Here is a 20823-nt window from a genome sequence, read left to right as displayed (position 1 = left end):
ATATCAACAAGCTAAATTAGTACACTGCTCCATATTTTGTTGAGATAATCATTCAGTTTTGATAATAAATTACTTCAGTTAAATTGTTAAATACTACTTAAGTAAATGGTTACAAACATGTACTCCCCAAATCCACCTCCTATTAAATATCCGACTGTTTGCTTGTGTGGTGGAGAAACAATCCTTCCTCTAACCTCAACAATTTTGGGGCTGATCTGATAATCCAACAGGTATGACACAGATTACCAAATGAAAACAACTAAATTAGAGAAGTGCATAGGCATGTGAACCTCACTCACATGAAAGAGTCAGGAACCCCACATGCAGAAGAGCATCAAACATAGAATGGAAATGTGGACACACAAAATGTACTGAGGCCGTGATGGTGGGAGGTGGCATGGGGCTTCAAAATGACCTTGCAAAAGGTTAGGAGCAGATGCTATGAAAAGGGTGCTATTCTCAAGATGTCCACAAGGTGGCGACAGAAAGAGCATCTCCTGCTGGCCTCAACTCAGATGCTATTCCAAAGATGGACACTGGATGACGGTGTGCAGCAGAGTGTGGAAAAGGGCCCCACCCCCAGAGACCAGAGGTCCTGCCAAGTCAGCCCTGGATCTTCTAACTGCTGGGAGAAGTACTATTACCTAAGATAGGATGGAGCCTCGTGGGATGAGCTCTGGGTCCTCACCAGAGACCATAAGAGGTCATGTCAGGTCACCTCTAGGTCTTATAAGCAAGGGGCCCCACATGAGACCTGGGGGTCCAAGAGTCCTGTGATCTCAGGCCTGGACCACTTGAGCCTGGAGAGGACCACATGAAAGACAGGAGTGTCCTGACACTGCACACCTGTGTCCTGTGAGAGTTGAAAAAGGTCCCTCCCTGTGAAATGTAAGTGTCCTGACCCTTCACCTTTGAGCCTGGTGACTGTGGGGAGGGGTCTGACTTGAGAGAGCAGGGGGTCCTGTCACTTCAGCTCTGGGTCCTGGAAGCCTGAACACAGCCCCCCTCCTACACTACAGGGCTCTGCCACACCAGCCCTGTGATGGCGAGATGCGCAGAGGCTGTGTGTCCACGACTTTGGGGAACATCCCTGCCTGTGAGTGTGACAGGTCGGGTCCCGCTGCCTGTGCACTGCGGGTGCAGCAACAGGGGCTTCGCAGAGAAAGCAGTGAGTCCAGTCACTTCAACCCTAAGTACAGGAATTGCATGAAGAAGCCCCGCCAGGGGGAGGAAGCTGTGGTTTTGCGTCAACACTGGGTGTTGAGCAGGAGAAGAGGTTCCACCTGAGAGAACACCTGATCTTCTGACATCAGCCAGGGTCCCGGAGAGTGTAGGGGGTCCAACGTGAGACAGTCTGAGGTGCCGTCTCATCATCTCGGGGGTCTTGTGAATGTGGGGTGGGCCCCCTCACTGAGAGATTAGGGGGCCCTGTCACCTGAACTCTAGGTCCTAGGAGTGTGGGAAGGGACCTCTCCCTGCAAGGAGTGGGGTCCTGTCACATGGAAGAGGGACCCGACCTGGGAAAGACAGGCATCCTGCCTGACAGCCGAGTCCTGTGGAGGCGAGAAGGGCTCCCACCTGACACAGTGGGGAGCCCATCTCACTGGCTCTGTGGCCTGTGCATCTGGAAAACGGTCTTACCAGGGAGAAGAGCAGTTTCCTCCCCTCAGCTCTGGGGCTCCTGATTGTGGGCAAAGGTCCTTCCTGGAGAGCGCAGGGGGTCCTGTCACATCAGCTCTGGGTGCTGTGACGCTGGGGTCGGGTCACACTGGCGACAGGAGAGGGCAGAGGAAGGCAGCCAACGCTGTGGTCCCAATTATTCAGCAATACAAGTCACAGGCCAACGCCAACCCTGAGGACTCCCGGACGCGGCAACTCCTGGCAAGAAAGGTCCCAACTTCAGCAACCGGGTTGGGGGGAGCTACTATCCTCTGACACCTTCTGCCCGATTCCTCCAGTCCATATGCGACCCGCCTAGTTTTGTTGCAATAGCAAAGTTCACTCTCATCTTTAGGGAGAACTGGTCACGGTGGCTACAGCAAAGAAGACCCTCTCTATCAGCCACTTCACTTATGGGACCAGAACTGTCCCCAAACTCTATCTGGGCTCTCCCCCCGGCCGAGCACACAGTGAGAACCAGACCCCCACTGGGGCGGCGTCCTCTCGGACAGGGACGTTTGTCTCACCAGGGACATTTCTGACATATAAAGGCCGACTCTCCCTACTGGCTCCTAAACAAGCCGAATGTCTGGGGAGAAAAGAGCGCGTGTAACGACCCTGCGCCCGGAGGCCGCCCGTGTGCGCAGCTCCCTGGCTCAAGCCTCCCGAGCCTCCGCGTCCTCACGTGGGGTCCAGCGACCCTGTCCCTGTTCTCGCACCGCAGAAAACGGGAGAAGACCTTCACCCCTTTACCACGCTCCCCGGACGCCGATTTTCCCGGGTTTTCTTCTTTCACAACCGGGAAAGAGAGGGGTGAGTTAGGCGAGCACTCAATCCACTGAGCCACACCAGCCAGGGCTCATCACCATCTTAATAGTTAACAACTACAGCAACAATAGTAACTACCATTTGTTTCATTCTCACAGCGTTTCAGACTTTAAGAATTCTATGTGAATCAATTCATTTACACATTTCAACTACCTGATGAGGAAAGTACTGTAACTGTCACCATTTACAATGAGGAAAGTGACCTTTCAGAGATATAGAAATGTTTGACTATATGTCTGGGATCACAGTATGAGTGATAGTGCAATCTAACCCATATTTGCTTCTCTAAAACACTTACAAACTCATTAAAACTTTCAGAGTTTTGCCCTCACCACCGTGACCAGTTGGTTGTCATGCTGCAAAGAGAGAGATCTCCAGTCTGATTCCTGGTCAGTTTCCAGGTTGGGGTGTGTGTGAAAGACGAGTGATCACTGTTTCTCTCTCTCTTTCTCCCTTCCTTCCCATCTCTCAAGAAAATGAACAAAATCTTTTTTAAAAATTAAATAAAATAGCCCTGGCTGGTGTAGCTCAGTGGATTGAGCACGGGCCTGCAAACCAGACAATCGTGGTTCGATTCCCAGTCAGGGCACATACCGGGGTTGCAGGCCGGTTCCCTGCAGGCCAGTTCCCAGCAGGGGACGCACAAGGGGCAACCATACATTGATGTTTCTCTCCCTCTCTCCTTCCCTTCCCCTCTAAAGATAAATAAATAAAATCTTTAAAAAAAAAAAAGAAAAGATTTTTTTAAAAATTTTAAAAAAACTTTCATAGTTTCTAAATTTTACATTGTCTTATGCACATGTCATTACATCATTCATCTGACTGACGATTTCAACCAAAGTTCTTCTCTGCTATACTGAAGTGAGAGATGCACTAAGACCCTATGAATAAAGAAAGTGTACGATGTGAAGGCAACTTGTACAGTGGATGGCCCCAGATGAAGAATGTAAAATGTGCAAGATCACAGCCTCCCACTCTAATAAAAAAAAGCATCTCCCAACCCTGAGGAGCTTCAGGTTTGATGATTCAGAAACAACAAATAATAAAATGACTTAGGACTTCATATAGGTTACACACTCTTCTATAGAAACTCATCCATCTGGAACGGATTTCAAATGCCCTTTCTTATACAGGGAAATAACAGCTTCTTTCTGAGTTCCAGTGAGGCCACTCTCATCCTAGTTAAAATCATTTGTTCAACCTGCCTCCCTCCGTGTTGTGAGTTCTTTGAGAGGCTGGGCCATACCTGAGACTTCTCAGAAGTCTCAGGGCTCCTGAGGGCCCCTAAACGTTTGCTGAATGATTTCACAATTACAAATTAAATTAGAAGATGATCAATGAATGCTGAAGGCAATTTCTGTGAGATGTGAAATATGGAGAGAGCTGCGGGGTAAATTGATAGCAGGACTGTAATCTCACATTCATACTGTATTACACGATTCACAGAACACTTTGGTGAGCATCATTTAATTGCATGTTCACTATAACATGAGAAATTGGCATGTTATATATCAGGACACTGAAGACGACTAGCTACTGGTACAGCCTTATTCAAACAGTTGGAGGGAACCAGCTAATCTAAGTACAAATCTTCTTTCTAAGGTATTACAAATTGTATCACCATTTAATTGTCTAGATATGTTTCTGCCAACTACTTCTTTATTCTCTTCCCAGTTTCCTTCACTCTCAATATTATACAGACAGTTGAAAGAAAAGAGCCATAAGGCATGGCTTCTAATCTTGGATTCATTACCCACATTGGCCCTATCCCCTCTAATATTCATACTTTCTAGATATTTTGAAGAGTTGAAGTATTAAAGACATGCATGTAAAATATATGATAAGCCTTAAAAAACTAAAAACGTATTATCTTTTAATATATGACTCTTATATTGAAGGCAACATCCAGCGTGCCATTAAGCAATGAAGACAGTTTGAAGGAATTGTCAGGAACAGCAAATTCAATGACTGCAAGTGACTCAGAGCATGGCCAGAAACCAGTGTCCCCTCCTGCAGAAGCATGTGCCTTTGGAAAACATATTAGATGAAAATCAGGTAAGAAAAATTAATTTGGAAACTTAAGTTCTTCTAAGTCCTATAGAATGGCTGATAAGTATGACCTAGTTCTGTGGGGTGGACTATGGATGGGCCTGGATTTAAGCTGGGCTAAGCTGAGACTTAAGGTAGCACTGGAGCTTTGGGCAAATCCTATAAATTCTCTGAGCTCCTGAATACTAATGTGTAAAGTAAAGATAAGGAAACATCACTGATTTATTGTTTGAAAACATTAAATTAAATTTAAAACAGGTGACACATGCAACTTGTCCAATTAATCCATCTGTGATAATAGCGACCATATTTTATTGGTACTGTGTGCCCAGGCCTTTACTCAATGCCTAACACATAATGTACACTCCATAAATATCTTATAAATGATTAAAGGTTGGCAAATTAAACTTGGTAATGGGAAAATATGGAAACTAATATTGAATCAGTTGTCTGTAGTTAATGTGGAGTCTTCATCTTCTGAACCAATAGTTAACAGTAAAATACCAGAGTATGCAAAAGGACAGGTGATCATTTGATGAGAGCACACAGCTCTCTGGGCTGGAACCTCGAAAGCCTGGAGCCCTCACACCTCCCCAGGGCCGGAAGCCCTGGAGCTCGGAGAGGACACACCTCTGAAGTGGGCACCACTGAGACTCAGTCAGGGGCCCCCGGAGACTGAGCGGTAAGCGGGGAGCCTTGCCATGTGGAACCCTTAGCCCGAGTCCTTCCAAGTCCAGCCTAAGAGACCATAGGTGCCCTCATCCTGAGGGGCCCCAAATCCCTTCAGCATCGAGGGGCCCACGTGCGCTAACCCGGAGTACCCCACATCTCCTAACCCCCAACACTTAGACCCCCATACAGCTTGAAAAACCCCAGTTCCCCTCAGCTCGGGGCACCCTACCTGCAAGTCGCCCAGAAAGACCAAATCTCCCCAAACTCAGAGACGCTAAATGCCGTCGTCCTGGAAACTAACTGAGTGGTGGGGACCCTGAAGCCCCTCGAGGAGACGCCCCAAATCTCCTCAGCCGCAGGGGTCTGACCCTCTCTGCCAGGCATTCTGAGTGTTCTCAGCCTGGAAGACGCAGGCCGGTGTCCCGGGGGACCCCAAGCCTCTCAGCCTGAGAGAGGGCAGTCTGCTGGAGACTGCGCCTGAGTCTCGTGTAGGCTTCTCCAGAAGCCCGGGTGCACCTCCGAGGTTTTCCCCGGGAAAAGCGCGTTTCCTGTGCCACCACAGGCCCTCCCGGAGGATGGGCGCCTTCAGACTCCTGGGTGGCGAGCAGAGGGAAGGGCGGGAACCAGGGCGCCCTGAGCGGGTGGGTAGGTCTGCTGGTATCTGGGCCTGCTGCATCCAGCCCCTCTTCCTGCAGGGCCCCTGCGTCCCCCTCTCCCAGCGCCCCGCCAGCCTGGAGAAAGGCATTCGGCCCTCTCATCTTCTTCTTCTTCCTCAGGCACCTCAGACTTGAGGTTGGGACACCATGAACCCCGACAGGGACCTGCAGGACAGCCCTGAGGGAGAAGCGAGACAAACAGGGTGGGCACCTCAGGTGAGCTGAGGTGCCGGAGGGGAACCTGGGGACAGGTCCTCAGATACCCGGCCCTGGATGTGGGGTGTGCAGAGCAGTGGTGGGAGAAACTGGACTACCTGGGGCAGGGCCAGGGCAGGGAAGTGGGAGAAGGGCCAGAGTGTGAGCAGGCCCCCAATGCACAGGAGGAATAGCCGCTTGGGGACCCGAGACTAGGCCAAGGCACAGGCTCAGTGCTTGCAGCACAAGGACCACCGAGGCCCCAGCCTGCTCCCTGCACCCAGGGGCAGTGGAAGCCCTCTGTGCGTGTTCTCACTGGCATCACTGAGTTACTGATGTTTCCACTCTCCTTTCCAGGCTGAAGAAGCTTTGAAAGACACTTCCCTCTACTTCTCCAGGGAGGAGTGGGCAAAGGTGGGAGACTGGGAGAAAGGCAGGTACTGGAATGTGAAGAGGAACTCTGAGGCGCTCACCAGCCTAGGTATGAAGGGTGCAGGCACTGGGCAGAAGGAACCTGGTGGTGACCTGGCAGGCTGCCAGGCTGCCTCGGTGTCAGGGGGCTCCATCTGCCTACACCTCCCTCCTGCATGGACAGGGATGGGGGAGTTGGCTCCTTCACATCAGTGCATCAGAGCAGGACTGGCACTGATGATGCAGTGCTCACAGCAACTCCTTGTAGACTCTCCCGTCCCATCAGAGCCCGTCACACAGGCTTCCTGGAGCTTGTACCTCCTCCAAACTCTTTGCTTTCAGGACAAAGGTTTTGTCTCTTTCCAGGTCTCAGGGGCCCCCAAGCAGCTTTCCTGTGTCACCACAGCAGGCAGGCCACTGAGCTCCAGGAGGAGGACCCTGAGAACTCGGATGAAGAATGGGCTCCAAGGCAGCCAGGTGAGGAGCAGGAGGAACCAGAGCTGCCCTCCTATCTCGGACCTGGTTTAGGTCAGGCTGCATGCATCTCAGGAGTTAACCAGGGAACAGGGTTTGCTTGTCCAGTGAACATGCAGAATGCAGAACAGTGTGTGGTACAGTGAGGGGCTATTCCTGTAAACTTTCAAGCATGCAACATAATCATATATATTTATAGATACGTTAATAAACAGTAAATGTATAAGAACATACAGGTGAATAAGAAATAACTAATTCAGAAGAGTTGTCATCACAGGAGAGGGAGGCAGGTCTGGCTGGTGAGGAGTGTCCCCACACCTGGCTGCCCAATGGCCTGCACAGAGATAGACGGGAACAGTATTTTCTATGATGACTACAGGAGCTGCAGGGAGGGCCAGGGCCAGGAGTGGTTGATCACTGTATCATTTCCTGATGTTGGCCACAATGTCATCCTGTGTAGTATTGTGAGTGTTTGGTTGGAAGGGTCAGTCCACTTTCTTGAGTATGGGGTTGAAACACAGCTGAAGTCAAGATGTGAACTTGACTGGAATTCTGTTTGTGTGGTCAACAGACTGTGGATGCTGCCCAGAGTCTAATGATTAAGGAAGGGTGTGGATGGCTAGTTTGTGCACAGTGGGGAGTATACCAGAGAAAGGAGGCGAGGTGGTCATGGTGCCCTTAACCAGACAAAGCCAGTTAGAATGAAGAAAACAGAATGTTGAAGACATGGAGTTTCTGTGCAGTTACTTTTATTACATTTTTGTCAAGAGAGGCCAATTGTTTTTTTCATAATTGTAATAGATGCTTTATGAACATAGGATGAACCGTAGATGACACGTTTTTTTTTAATCATTCTAATGAAATAAATTAGTTGATGGCCCCAATGAAAGCCTAGGCCTTAATGATACCTCAGAAAACATTTTCCAATCATCCTGGGATTGTTCTTGGACTACTCTCATTCACAATTCTGTGTACTTAATAAGAATCTCCAGATTTTGGAAACATTTACCAGTGAAAACACTGATTTCTCATCATCTTTCAGTGAAACCTTCCTGGGTGGCCTTCAGAAGGGCACAGAGTAAACAGCAGAAGGTGACTATTTCCCGAATCCTGTTGACAAGAAAATTTTCCTCATGGATAGAAATGCAGGTAACAGTTGGAAAATGCAGAAAGTATCCTAGGAACTGCCACCTTCCTTTCCTGATCTCTTCAACACATTGTTCGACATGATCATCCTTTTTTAAAGATTTAACTTACTGATATTCTTAGAGAGTGGGAATGGAGGGAGAAAGAAAGGAAGAGAAACATGAATAGGTTACCTCTCACACAATCCAGGCTTGTGCCCTGACCAGGAACTGGTGACCTTTCAGTCTGCAGGCCAGCACTCAATCCACTGAGCCACACCAGCCAGGGCTCATCACCATGTTAATAGTTAACAACTACAGCAACAATAGTAACTACCATTTGTTTCATTCTCACAGCATTTCAGACTTTAAGAATTCTATGCGAATCAATTCACTTATACATTCCAACTACCTGATGAGGAAAGTACTGTAACTGTCTCCATTTACAATGAGGAAAGTGACCTTTCAGAGATATAGAAATGTTTGACTATATGTCTAAGATCACAGTATCAGTGGTTGTGCAATCTAATCCATAGTTTCTTCTCTAAACCACTTACCAACTCATTAAAACATGCATAGTTTTTCCCTGGCCAGCGTAACTCAATTGGGTGTCATCCTGCAAAGCAAAAGATGGCCCATTTGATTCCTGGTCGGGGCACATGCCTGGGTTGTGGGCCAGGTCCCTGATTGGGGTATTTGTGAAAAGTGACTGATCAATGTTTCTCTCCCTCTCTTTTTCCCTCCCTTGCCCTCTCTCAAAAAAATAACCAAAATCTTTTTTTTTTCAATTAAAAAAGAAAACCTTCATAGTTTTCTAAACTTTATATTGTCTTGTACATGTCATTACACTCATCTGACTGACATTTTCAACCAAAGTTCTCTGCTGTGTGAAATGAGAGATGCACTAAGACCTTCTGAATAAGGAAAGCTTACAATGTGTAGGCAGTTGGTACAGTGGATGACCACTTTTGTAGAAGAATGTAAAATGGCCAGGATCAGAGCCACCCACTGTAATCAAAGAAAGCGTCTCCCACTCCTGAGGAGCTCCAGGTTTCATGATTGAGGAACAATAAATGATAAAATGACTTAAGGCCTTCACATAGGTTACACACTATTCAACAGAAACTCATCTGTCTGAAACTGATTTCAAGTGCCCTTTCTTATAGGGTCAAGTAACAGCTTTGAACTCTAATGAGGCCACTGTCATCTTGTTTAGAATCATTTGTTCAGCTTGCCTACCTCTGTGTTGTGAACTCTTTGAGAGCCTGGTGCATACCTGAAACTTCTCAGAGGTCACAGGCCCAGATCAGGGCTCCTAAGGGCCCCTGAATGTTTGCTGAATGAATGATTTCACAATTGCAGTTACAAATTAAACTAGATGCTAATCAGTGAATGCTGAGGGTAATCTTTCTGGGATCGAAATGTGGACATAGCTGAGGGGTAAATTGATAGCAGCATATTCATGCTGTATTATGTAATTCAGAGTACTTTGTTGAACATCATTTAATTGCATGTTCACTATAACATGAGAAATTGGCATATTATATATCAGGACACTGAAGATGACTAGCTACTGGTACAGCCTTATTCAAACAGTTGGAGGGAACCAGCTAATCTAAGTACAAATCTTTCTAAGGCATTACAAATTTTATCACCATTTAATTGCCTAGATATGTTTCTGCCAACTACTTCTTTATTCTCTTCCCAGTTTCCTTCACTCTCAATATTATACAGACAGTTGAAAGAAAAGAGCCATAAGGCATGGCTTCTAATCTTGGATTCATTACCCACATTGGCCCTATCCCCTCTAATATTCATTCTGTCTAGATATTTTGAAGGGTTGAAGTATTAAAGACATTCATGCAAAATATATGATAAGCCTTAAAAAACTAAATACGTGTTATCTTTTTTTTAAAATTTTTTTATTGATTATGCTGTTACAGTTGTTCTATTCCCCCCTTCATTCCCCTCCACCCTAACCCCCCATCCCCACCATTACCCCCCCTTTAGTTTATTACCATGTGTCTCAATTCCTTTAGATTCTATATTTCCCATGCTATTCTTGCCCCCCCATCTATTTTCTATCTACTGTCTATGCTACTTATTTTCTGTACCTTCTCCCCCCATCTCCTCCTCCCACTCCCCTGTTGCTAACCCTCCTTGAGATCTTCATTTCTATGTTTCCACTCCTGATCTAGCTGTCCTTTTAGTTTGCTTTCATTTTAGGTGTGGTTGTTAATAACTGTGAGTTTGTTGTCCTTTCACTGTTCATGTTTCTTTAACTTCTTTTTCTTAGATAAGTCCCTTTAACATTTCATATAATAAGGGCTTGGTGATGATGAACTCCTTGAATTTGATCTTAGCTGAGAAGCACCTTATGTGTCCTTCCATTCTAAATGAAAGTTTTGCTGGATAGAGCCATCTTGGTTGTAGGTCTTTGGATTTCATGACTTGGAATACCTCTTTCCAGTCCCTTCTTGTCTGTAAGGTCTCTTTTGAGAAATCTGCTGATAGTCTGATGGGAAGTCCTTTGTAGGTGACTGTCCCCTTAGCTCTTGCTGCTTCTAGGATTCTCTCCTTCATTTTAATTTTGGCTAATGTAATTACGATGTGCCTTGGTGTGTTCCTTCTTGGGTCCAACTTCTTTGGTACTCTCTGAGCTTCCTGGATTTCCTGGAAGTCTATTCCCTTTGCCAGATTGGGGAAATTCTCCTTTATTATTTGTTCAAATAAGTTTTCCAGTGGTGGCTGTGCCTTTCCCCCTTCTGGCACCCCGATAATTCGGATGTTGGAGCGTTTAAAGATGTCCTGGAGGTTCCTAAGACTCTCCTCATTTCTTTGAATTCTTGCTTCCTGACTCTTTTCTGTTTGGCCATTATTTGCTTTCTTCTGGTCCACTTCATTGATTTGAGACCCAGTTTCCTTTTCATTGCTATTGGTGTCCTGTGCAATTCCATTCATTTCAATTAGTTTCGCCTTCATATATTTGTCTAATTTGTCGGTATAATCAACCAGTTCTGTGAGGATCCTGATGACCAGTGTTTTAAACTGTGCGTCTGAGAGTTTTGCTATTTCTTCATGGCTTAGATCTATGGGCTCTGGGGCTTTTGAGATATTCTTGCACCATTTTTGGTCTGTTCTGGCCCTTTAAGTGTGAGAAGCGGTGCCTTGTACTCCCAGGTCGCTGGGTTGTGACGCTGTATGTGGGGGCGTGGTCAGAGTGGGGAAATGGCGACCCCCTCTGCTGTTTCTCACAGCTGGGTGAGGATTAGCCTCTTAGGTGGTTCACCTGGGCCGGGCCACTCAGAGTCGCTGGGTTATGACGCTGTATGTGGAGGCGGGGTCAGAGCAGGGAAATGGCGGCGCCCTCCAAGGCCGCTGTCCGCGGAGACCCGCCAGGCCCCGGTCCAACCGCCCACTCCCTCGCCTGTCCGCCCGAGCACAAATGCGTGACCAGAGTCAACACGCAGCACCGCTCCTCCGCTGTCTCCCCCGCGGTTGCTCGCCTGGTGGCTCGCTCCGTCGCTCACTAGGTTCAACACTGCGCCTGGATTCCGCGAGTCTGGATTCCGCGCCTGAGTCCGGCTGACCGCGACCTCCTGTGCAATCCCGCTTCACCAGCCGCTGGTTTCGCCCCTTACCGGTCAGGGTGAAGAATTTGTTGTTAACGGACTTCCGAAAAGTTCAATTTTCCGTGTTCTGGATGTGTTTTCTCTTGCTAATATTTAGTGGTATCTAAACTTGGTTGTGTGAGAAGGCAAGGCACATCCACCTATGCCTCCATCTTGGCGGAAGTCCGGACGCGTGTTATCTTTTAATATATGACTCTTATATTGAAGGCAACATCCAGCGTGCCATTAAGCAATGAAGACAGTTTGAAGGAATTGTCAGGAACAGCAAACTCAGTGACTGCAAGTGACTCAGCGCATGGCCAGAAACCAGTGTCCCCTCCTGCAGAAGCATGTGCCTTTGGAAAGCACACTAGACAAAAATCAAGTAAGAAAATAATTTGGAAACTTAAGTTCTTCTACGTCCTGTAGAATTCCTGATAAGTATGACTTAGGTCTGTGGGGTGGACTATGGATGGGCCTGGATTTAAGCTGGGTTAAGCTGAGACTTAAGGTAGCACTGGAGCTTTGGGCAAATCCTATAAATTCTCTGAGCTCCTGAATGGTAATGGGTAAAGTGAACATAAGGAAACATCACTCATTATTGTTTGAAAACATTACATTGAATTTAAAACAGGTGACACATGCAAGTTGTCCAAGAAATCCATCTGTGATAATAGCAACCACACTTTATTGGTATTGTGTGCCCAGGCCCTTACTCAATGTCTAACACATAATGTGCACTCCATAAATATCTTATGAATGATTAAAGGTTGGCAAGTTAAACCTGGTAATGGGAAAAGCTAGAAACTAAAATTGAATCAGTCATCTGTAGTTAGTCTGAAGTCTTAGTCCTCTGAACCAATAGTTAATGGAGTAAAATACCAGAGTATGCAAAACAACAGGTAATAATTTGATGGGAGGAGATGGTGTTATCTGACAAAATGGGAAGTAACACTCCAGACCCTACTAACCTCACTCACCTGGCCTTCTCCAACTCAGAACTCAGGAGAAAGGAGATGGACATGAAGATGTATAGCCTACGAGAAAGAAAGGACTGTGTGTACCAAGAGGTCGAGCCCCAGGATGATGACTACCTTTGTAAGTGATCCTCCCTAAGAAGTGTATTATGATACAATAATTTCATGTAGTTCTTTGGTCCCCAAATCATTCCCTTCCTCTTGTGGAATAGAGTACAGGATTGAGTCTCAGTGATGTGAGTGCCAGACTCCCTCTGAAGCTCTTTGTGTCCAGGAACATGCGCTAAACCTTCCCTAACCCCTGTTGGTCTTGCCTCCAGATTGTGAGAAGTGTCAGAACTTCTTCATCAACAGCTGTGTGGTGCATGGACCCCCTACATTTGTAAAGGACAGTGCAGTGGACACTGGGCATCCCTACCGCTCAGCCCTCACTCTGCCCCCCTGGATTGAGAATTGGGCCATCGGGCATCCCTGAGGCTGGGCTTGGAGTGTGGAATGAGGCAGCTGATTTGCCTGTGGGTCTGCACTTTGGCCCTTATGAAGGACACATCACAGAAGATGAAGAGGCAGCCAAGAGCAGATACTCCTGGCTGGTGAGAACTATTTACCTCTTCCACTGTCCTCTGGCTTCCCACATTCTTTCTGAGGCTGGGAGGAACCTCACCTCCTACATGCTAGCCATGGAGGGGACAAGGTGGTTAGCTCTGTGTACTGACTGGACTTCACATGAACACAGGGCTCCTGTTTAAGGCTCAGAAGGAAAGTGGGAGCAAAGTGTTGCAGACACAAAAGAGTGGCTCCTCCCTTGTGGGACTCCTGCTCTGATTGGACAGGTAGACTCAGATGTGTAGATGATGAGTAAGAAGAATATCATGTGGTCTGAACTGGTAGTTGAATCCCCAAGCAGGCTGAAAGAGCTTTGATGACAGTAGGGTAAAATAGTTCTTCTGACTGTTACCTCCCCACACAAAAAATAAAAGGTCTTTAACTTCTTTTCTGAAACACAGATCACCAAAGGGAGAAACTGCTATGAATATGTGGATGGAAAGGACAGATCCTGGGCCAACTGGATGAGGTGAGGTCAACAGGTCTCTGGGTGCCAGAGGGGACACTCATCCCCCACAAGCCCTTATATCTTTCCCTCTCATCATGGTCTCCCTCAATTCCTTTTTTCTCTCTTTTTCTCCATACAGTGTTCTTTCATTTCAGGGGACATTTAGGAAGAAAATATTGCATGTGTCCTCAAAATATAAAGCTCTGTGCTAGACACAATGTGGACACTGGAAAGGACCTTGAAGAGCCTAGATTCACCAGGGACACTGGGTTACACTTTAATTTATCAAGCGAACATTAATTAAGCAGTTACTATATTCCAGTTTAGGTGCAGGAATACATTACTTAAACAGATCACACAACCCATGTCCTTATGAAGGACTTCTTGCAGACACACATAATACAATTGCTTTTAAAAACATTTAAGTATAATTTCCAAGAAGTGCAAAGTGTCAAGATAGCAGAAACCAAGGGTGGCCTAAACCTGTGCAGCAGCAAATCATCCCAGCCCCACTTTAAACTAGAGCTCGGCTCTGAGGCCTACAGAGGAATGGGCCCTTTTCCTGAGAGGGGCTTTCTTTTTATCAGGGACAGCAGAATGTGAATCAACTACTACTGTTCTGTTTAATTTTATTAAGGAAAAAAGACCTTCAATTTTCTTTTTTAAATATTTTATTCATTTACTTTTAGTGAGAGGGGACAGGAAGGAGAGAGAGTGGGAGAGAAACATCAATGTGTGGTTACCTCTCATGTTTTCCTCCACTGGAGACCTGGCCCACAACCCAGGCATGTGCCCCGACCGGGGATCAAACCGGCAACCCTTTGCTTCACAGGCCCATGCTCAATCCACTGAGCCACACCAGCCAGGGCAGACCTCTAATTTTCTATGGTACCCTTGGGTAGGCAAGTGAATGGTACCCTAAATAGAGTATATGGGGGTTGGAGAAAAGCCTTTCAAGAGAAAACAAATGTGGGCTGAGTACTGGATAATTAGCTAATTTAGAAGCAGAGCCCTAGATGAAGCACTAGGTTCTGTGGTGTGAAAGAACTTGATTTAGAGCTTGGAGAAGTTAGAAATCACTGGATATTTCGGCCAGTCAGGGTGAAGGTTAAGTGTAGAACTGGGTTTTAGAAAATGGTATTAGGCAGGATGAACACTGCCAGCAGGACTTGGAGGTAGGAATTCACATGACATGTGGATAGATGCTCAGACACTGAACAGAAGGTTCCCTGAGACCATTCAGGGCCGTGGGCAACACCAGAGCCTGAGAGCCTTAGGAATCAGTGAGGGGCTGGACATGATGTAATATGTACTGGGAGCTCATCACTGGTTTTCTTTCCCTTCATCTGCCCCAATCCCAGGTATGTGAACTGTGCCCGGGATGATGAAGAGCAGAACCTGGTGGCCTTTCAATACCACAGGCAGATTTTCTACCGAACGTGCCGTGTCATCAGGCCAGGCTGTGAGCTGCTGGTCTGGTGTGGGGACGAGTATGGCCAGGAGCTGGGCAGCAAGTGGGGCAGCAAGTGGAAGAGAGAACTCACGGCCGGAAGAGGTGGGCACCACTGTTCTTCAAAACAGAAAGAAAAGAGAGAATTCTCCATAGAAATATTCATGACCCAACTCTTAAGTGGAGTAAAATCCCCTCTAAAGTCAGTAAAGTTTCACCTGAGATGCTTCAGAAATTCACAATTCATTCATATGCCTTTGACTCTCAGGCAAAGTTTTAATATTTTTTATTTTTAAAATATTTCATGAACAAAATACACAACCACATATAGTGCTGAAAGACTGAGAGGCACGAAAAAAAAGCTTTCAAGCACTAACCAGTTCTCTCCCCAAGGCAGTTTTTCTGACACTTTTATAGCTGTTTCTTCTTAATTTTCCTCCATCCTTCTAAATAAAATGTTTTTGTTTGTAGGCATTCATTATTATTTAAAGATTTTATTCCCGCCTGGTGTGGCTCAGAGGATTGAGTGCCAGCCTGTGAACCAAAGGGTTGCCAGTTTGATTCCCAGTTGGGGCACATGCCTGGGTTTCGGGCCAAGTCCCCAGTATATGGCATGTGAGAGGCAACCACACATTGATTTTTCTCTCTCTTCCCCTCCCTCCCTTCCCCTTTTTCTGAAAATAAATAAATACATAAATCAAATCTTTTTAAACAAGATTTTATTTATTTTTACAGAGCATGGGAGGGAGGGAGAAAGAAAAATCAATGTGCAAGGGAAACATTAACTGGTTTTCTATGGCACACCCCCAACTGGCCCAAAAACCTGGCATGTGTCCTGAGTGGAATCAAACTTGTAACCTTTCAGTTTTCAGACAACACCCAACCCATCAAGCCACATCATTCAGACAGGGCATATTTGTTCATCATTTCAGTAAAGTGTCATGAGAGATCCTACTCTGTGAGGCACAGCATCCTGGGACCTAGAAATACAGATTAATGTGAGGATTAGAATCACTGCTCTTGAGGAGCTGATGGGTGAAGGAGGGAAACTCAGGCACAGGTGCTTGTGTGTGCAAAACACTACATAGTGGTTAGTGCTTTGTAGAAAACTAATCCAGGACAAGGGCCTAGGGATCAGTGTGAGGGGAGGTGCGCTGTGGCAGATGGTCCGGGAAGCGCTCTCTCAGGAGATAACATGTAGAAAATTACATGGGGGCAAAGGATCCCAAGCAGAGGGAACAGCTAGTACAGGGAAGAAAAGAGGTGGGGTGTTAAATTGGCTGAGGGTCACTCAGGTCTCCTCTCAGCATAGAGGGTGAGAACGGAGATCAGACAGATGCTTAGCAGCCCAGAAATCCAGTGCCCATGACCCGCATTGAGACACTGGGAACTTTCATGAGTGAATGTATGCAGTCACCTGTAGAGTGGTGTATTCTCTGTTCTGATTATGTTTTTTATGAAAGGAAACTCCAGTGGGGAATTTCCTCAGATTACTTTATCTCCAAGTGAGACAGCATGGTGGATTGGACAGAGAGGAACAGGAGTCGGGCCTGTAAGAAATGTGGTTGAAATATTTTGAAACAGGTCTTCCTAGTGTGTATTTAAAATGGGCTAACACTAAATAAGATGAAGCATAAATATTTGGTGTCAGGCTTGCGGAAGGACATTCTATTTTGGACAACTGAGAGAAGCAATTCCTAGTTGGGGCCCGTGGGTTTCCTCTTTGACATGACTTCGAAGATACCTGTAGATGGGAAAGGTCACTGCAGTTCCATCCACATAGGGAGTGAAACAGCCTCTCATGCTCCTCACAAGTCCCTGGTCTGGGCAATGTTAGAAAAGACTCCTGATGTGGGCTTTCTGGATTTCTGAAGAAGGTGCACTGCATAAAAATAAAAGGGAAATAGACAGAGAGTGGCCACTGTGGGAGACAGAGGTTGTGTTATCACCACAGTAAGAAGGATTCCTGGGCAGGAATGCCTGCAGCCCAGGCATTCTCATCAACATCTGTCCTGACCAAACCTTTCTCTTTCAGCAGAACAAAAGCCAGAGGTGCACCCATGTCCCTCCTGCTCTCTGGCCTTCTCCAGTCAGAAATTCCTCAGCCATCACGTGAAACTCGGTCATCCCTCTCAGATTCTCCTGGGAACATCTGCAAGAAGACCCCTCCAAGCAGAGGAACCCTGTCCAGAGGATCAGAGTCAGCAGCAGCAACATACTAGTACACAGAGCTGGAATGATAAAGCTGGAGGTCAAGAGGTCAAAGAAAGTTCCAAACCTTTGCTTAAAAGGATCAGTCAGAGGAGAATCTCAAAACCCTTTTTCCAACTTTCCAGAGAAGAAATGAGCTCTAGTGAGCATGAGACAATGACGGAGGAAGAGCCCCACAGAGGCCAGAAAGAAAATCCAGAGGACACAGGCAAGTTATTTGTGGAAGTAGGAATGTCAAGAATTGTAACAATTGAGCATGGAGGGTGTTGGCAGGGCTTCAGTGATGGGTCCCATCTCATCACACACCAGGGGACACACTCAGGGGAGAAGCCCTATGTTTGCAGTGAGTGCGGGAAAGGCTTTACAAAGAAGTCAGTTCTCATCACACACCAGAGGACACACTCTGATGGGAAGCTGTATGATTGCAGGCAGTGTGGGCGAAGCTTTACCTGGAAGTCAGTTCTCATCAAACACCAGAGGACACACACTGGAGAGAAGCCCTATGTTTGCAGAGAGTGCGGGCGAGGCTTTACACGGAAGTCCCATCTGGTTGCACACCAGAGGACACACTCTGGTGTGAAGCCCTATGTTTGCAGGGAGTGTGGACGAAGCTTTTCCTGGAAATCAGTTCTCATTGTACACCAGAGGACACATTCTGGGGAGAGGCCCTATGTTTGCAGGGAGTGCGGGCGAGGCTTTACACGGAAGCCATATCTCATTGTACACCAAAGGACACACTCTGGGGAGAAGCCCTATGTTTGCAGGGAGTGCAGGCGAGGCTTTACATGCAATTCAGGTCTCATCAGACACCAGAAGACCCACTCTGGGGAGAAACCCTATGTTTGCAGGGAGTGCGGACGAAGCTTTTCCTGGAAATCAGTTCTCATTGTACACCAGAGGACACATTCTGGGGAGAGGCCCTATGTTTGCAGGGAGTGCGGGCGAGGCTTTACACGGAAGCCATATCTCATTGTACACCAAAGGACACACTCAGGGGAGAAGCCCTATGTTTGCAGGGAGTGCGGGAAAGGCTTTACAAAGAAGTCAGTTCTCATCACACACCAGAGGACACACTCTGATGAGAAGCTGTATGATTGCAGGCAGTGTGGGCGAAGCTTTACCTGGAAGTCAGTTCTCATCAAACACCAGAGGACACACACTGGAGAGAAGCCCTATGTTTGCAGAGAGTGCGGGCGAGGCTTTACACAGAAGTACCATCTGGTTGCACACCAGAGGACACACTCTGGTGTGAAGCCCTATGTTTGCAGGGAGTGTGGACGAAGCTTTTCCTGGAAATCAGTTCTCATTGTACACCAGAGGACACATTCTGGGGAGAGGCCCTATGTTTGCAGGGAGTGCGGGCGAGGCTTTACACGGAAGCCATATCTCATTGTACACCAAAGGACACACTCTGGGGAGAAGCCCTATGTTTGCAGGGAGTGCAGGCGAGGCTTTACATGCAATTCAGGTCTCATCAGACACCAGAAGACCCACTCTGGGGAGAAACCCTATGTTTGCAGGGAGTGCGGGCAAGGCTTTACCCGGAAGCCATATCTCATTGTACACCAGAGAACACACTCAGGTGAGAAGCCCTATGTTTGCAGGGAGTGCGGGCGAGGCTTTACCCGGAAGCCATATCTCATTGTACACCAGAGGACACACTCAGGTGAGAAGCCCTATGTTTGCAGGGAGTGTGGGCGAGGCTTTACCTGGAAGTCAGTTCTCATAACACACCAGAGGACACACTCAGGGGAGAAGCCCTATGTTTGTAGGGAGTGTGGGCGAAGCTTTAGACAGCAGTCACATCTCATAAGACATCAGAAGGCACACTCGGGAGAAGCACTATGTTTGCAGGTGGAGTGAAAGAGTCATTAACATCAAGTCATATATCAATAGCCATTTGAAGGTCACATCCCCTTACTCTCAAGATTGTAATTAGTAGAGAAGTAACTGGTTAAACAAACCCTCCAGTTTCATGACAGTGAGATAGACAAACAGTTCATAGTAATATGCGGATGGCAGCACCAAATTCGTTCATGGTTTTTTGACCTATTCTAAAATGTTTTGTCTCCATACACATCCCTCATTTCTTTCATCACTGAAAGCAGAGGGTTCCTGAAGAATCACAAAGAACTCATACTCTCAGCCACAGAAATTCAACTCCTGCAAATGTGGAAATCTGGAGTCAGTCTACTTTGGTTACTGGCCAGAGAGAGGGGTTTGAGGCAGACTCACCCAGGAAGGGAATTCCTGGGACTCCTGGGAAGGGGCATTTTCTCCTAATCAACTCCCTACCCCTCCTTCCTTGGCTTCTTTTGGCTTCTCATGGCTCTTCTAGTTTCCTACAACCTCCGGAGCCTCAGAGGTAAACAGCAGGGAGCGATGTATGCTTAGGCATGGATGTGAGCTGCTCAGTCTGGGCACTTGGTCTTCCTCATTCCTTGATGCCTTTTCAGGGTCAGCATTTCCTGGTGCACAGCATACAGGTTCCACATCAGTCCATAGTGGGTGTGAGTCTCAGCCTGCCTCTTACTCTGCACAATGGAAATGGGAACTCCAGCCTTTTGGTTTGACATTCAAATTTGAGTGAACACAGACAGACTCTGGCAAGAGGATCGCTGAGATCACAAGTCCTGCTGAACAGCCTTCAGTGCCCATGTCTTCTGGGTCTTTAGTGCTGGATAAAGGAAGATAAGAAGAATGTCGTGGTCTGTACCCAAATTCAGAATTTGAGTAGACCCCACTACTTTCCCCACATAGACTCAGCTGCCCTGAGAAGGAAGCATGAGGTTGGGGATGTGCCTCCCTCCTGATTACCACCCTCTCACTGAGCCTGGACATCCTCAGAGCTTCCTCAACACAGGCAGGTGGTACTGAGAGTGACATGTGAAACAAGACCCTCACCCACCCCTTGCTGAGAACTGACACTGAAAACAGCATCTGCCTGCACTGGTGTGATAGGATGGATGGGAAGCCAAGGCAGGGAGGGTGAGGAAGACGTGTGTCACCCACTAACTCAGCAGTCCTGAGCCTAGTCCAATTCTATTGCCAGATGTTCCAGCATCACAAGAAACACCATGCTGACACGTTGAAATTCTAGGTATTATTTCCACTATCTGGGAAAGAAATGCTTTCAAACTGTATTCATTCCAAGGCCTAGAAGATGGGAGGGGTCAACAGCACTCAAGAAAAGGCCCTATAAAACAAATGTGGTTAATTCCTTGCCTCTGTCCACTATCTTTTATGAGAGGGTCTCTAGTGCTTACACAAAGAGGCCATTGGTAACTTTGGGTAACTGCCTAAACTTACACTATCTCCCGTCATGGATCTATTTTACAAGATGGCCATGGTGTTTCTTGTGATGTTCTGAACACCTGGCACTGTTATCAGATCAGGCTCAGGATGGCTGAGTCAGTGGGTGAGACACATCTCCCTCCTTTCCTTAGTTTGCT

The 20823-nt window shown here is 46.9% G+C and overlaps 1 protein-coding gene and 1 pseudogene across 1 annotated transcript in view; both read left to right on the top strand.

Moving 5' to 3' along the window:
- Nucleotides 1-5129: 5129 nt before the first annotated feature.
- LOC128626104 (histone-lysine N-methyltransferase PRDM9-like) lies at nt 5130-19919 on the top strand (annotated as a pseudogene).
- Nucleotides 5164-20823, top strand: part of LOC128626103 (histone-lysine N-methyltransferase PRDM9-like) — a 47881-nt gene continuing 32221 nt past the window's right edge. The window contains exon 1 of the mRNA XM_053656793.1: nt 5164-5218. The gene's annotated coding sequence lies outside the window, so the exon portion shown is untranslated. The remainder of the gene's footprint in view (nt 5219-20823) is intronic.

This window comes from Artibeus jamaicensis, unplaced genomic scaffold (genome assembly GCF_021234435.1).
Source record: "Artibeus jamaicensis isolate MK-2021 breed Jamaican fruit bat unplaced genomic scaffold, CSHL_Jam_final scaffold_286, whole genome shotgun sequence".
Taxonomy (NCBI): Eukaryota; Metazoa; Chordata; class Mammalia; order Chiroptera; family Phyllostomidae; genus Artibeus; species Artibeus jamaicensis.
The sequence above is the reverse complement of the archived record's forward strand: the minus strand, read 5'-3'. Positions and strand labels throughout refer to the sequence as shown.